Source organism: Mustela nivalis, assembly GCF_964662115.1.
Source record: "Mustela nivalis genome assembly, chromosome: 10".
Lineage (NCBI taxonomy): Eukaryota > Metazoa > Chordata > Mammalia > Carnivora > Mustelidae > Mustela > Mustela nivalis.
The window spans coordinates 96326311-96328764 of NC_139029.1; positions in this window are offsets into that span (position 1 = coordinate 96326311).

Genomic DNA, 2454 nt, shown 5'->3' on the forward strand with positions numbered 1-2454 from the left:
CCCTTCAGTGTGAAGTTTTGTTATATAGTTATTTTGTGTACACGAAGCTTCCTGGGTACATTTCTGCCAAACTCACTGGGTTAATTAAAAAATGAGGATGGCGGCAGAATGATGAAGAAAGGAATGAGAAAGTGGTTTAATGTTAATGATGGTAGAAAAATGAGAACAAGACTGTCATGATGTGGCTCCCACTTCTGTTCTTTATGGGAGGTAGCAGGAAGATGTGACCAGATGAAATGTGTCCGTAACCAATGAGGCATGTAAAACAGAATGTGATAAATGCTATCTAGTGTTATTGGGGGCACATTAAGGAAGGACACCTAATTTACTTTGGGAAGGAGTGTGATAAGAAAAGGAGAATGAGGTATTCCAGACAGAGTCAATAGTTTGTGCAATATCATGAGTAAAAGAGTAAGACCCATACTGGGTATGGTAATTAGCTTGGTTCAGCTTAACTTACTGGGTAAGTTTGGGCAGTTGAGACTTGAGGAAGAAGAATCAGACTGGTAAGTTGTAATAAAAAGACTTGTAATAAAAAGACTTGTATAAGGAGTTTAGACTACACTAATGTCAGTGGCAAGAGATGGCATCAGATTTATGGTTTCAAATGATCTTTCTGGCCAAAGTATAAAACATGTTTTAGGGATAAGCCTGAAAGTAGGGAGACAAAACTGAGGAGCCATCAGAAGTAGAACGAGGCATAGGAGGCAGGTTTCCAGCGATTTTCAAGAAAAGAGTTATCCCAGGTACCAAGTAAATTTAGTATTGACAATGTTGGCTTTGTTTGGAGCTTATATCTCACATTCACGAGTCAAAGTAAGTACTGTTTACACCATATGAGTGAAGAAACTTTACGGGGGATATTTCTCTTAAGACACAGAAGAGTTAGTGATTTGCCTGAAACTGCAGAGCTAGAAAGTGATGGAACTGAGATTTGAACCTAAGCAGTTGGTCTCCAGAGTCTATTTTCTCCACTCTACTGTACCACTGAGAGATCAAAATAAGTACCAAAAATGTATTTTGAATTTTATAGTTAAGCAACTTCATCCTGCCGGCAGAGGTTATTCCAGGGGAGTGGGCCAGAAGTCCTGTTGCAGTGGGCTGAGCATTGTGTGAACCACTGAGACCTAAAGGTGCAGAACTCATTTTAGAAAGTACGTTTTCTGGTTGTCATGACATTGGACTTCATAACATGCTTTTATTAAGAAGTCTCACAAATGTTAAAGTGTAATAATATTTGGCACATTCTACATACATCTGTTCATTTAAATGTTTAGTGGCTATTAAGCTTTTTGGAGAACCTTGAAAATCTGATGAAAGGTGTGTGCCTTTATGCCCAGAAAGATGTTCAGTGTACATGCGTACATGCATGCATGAAGTGGGTATTCAAGAACTCTACAAAGTCTATTCATGCTGTAGTGGTCCCTGATCCCCATTTAGGAACTCTCCAGATGCATAAAAGTGGAACTCAAAGGTAAGTACCCAGAAGCCTTGAAAACTGTCCAGCTATCGTGACTTGGAAGATTTCTACAGTTTGTTCTAACTTTGTGAATGAGATGTATTCTTGAGAAATTGTGTATCCTATCCCCAAATTCTATCAAATATTTTCCTGTAATACATTCAGGGATCTGGTTCCACAGAAAAACTAAAAATTTGGTCCCAGTTCCTCAAAAATCATAGTTAAGGATCTTAAATTTTAGCTTTTCTACTTTTATCACTGGGAAGTCTTGCAAAAGCAAATGAAAACAAATGGATCATTCCTGCATACATGGCATTTAATAATACATGTGTAAGAAAACATCATCTGAATTCCCATCTTCTTGGGAGTTTTCATAACTCAGGGCTTGAATGTTGGTGACCACACAAGGAAGGCTTTTGGTTGCTGTAATCAATGACACTGACAGCCCCACCAGCTTGTCTTCAGACAGCTCAGCAAAAAGGCGAAGAGTAGTGGTTATATAGGTGTTACTACTATAATTGCACATTAACTGCTTGGACCCCTTACTACTTTCCTTTTACATCACCCTTTTAAACTCTGTACTACCGTGTTAATGCCAGAAATTTAAGAGCTAATTGTACCCCTATTTCCTGTGGTAAGATTGTCAGTTTGCTTTCCTAGTCTGGCCCCACTGTATCATTCCAGACTACTTTTCCTCTCCTCATCACCTCTTATTTCAGTCCACCAAATTATCTAGCTTTCTCTAAACAGTAGAGCACTTTGCCTTTGCCTTGGCTCATGCCTGCCTTCTCCCCAGACGTGGTTTTTTGTTTTTGTTTTTCTTTTTTGGTACCTTACCCCTATCCTTTCCACTCTCAGTCTACTGAAGTTCTGCTCTTCTTTCAAAGACCCAGCTCTATAGTCTTCTTTGTAAATCCTTCCCAACATTGTCATGTCCTCCCTCCCACCAACTTGGAAGAAGCTATGGATTCATCCTCACATAGCAACTTGTTCAT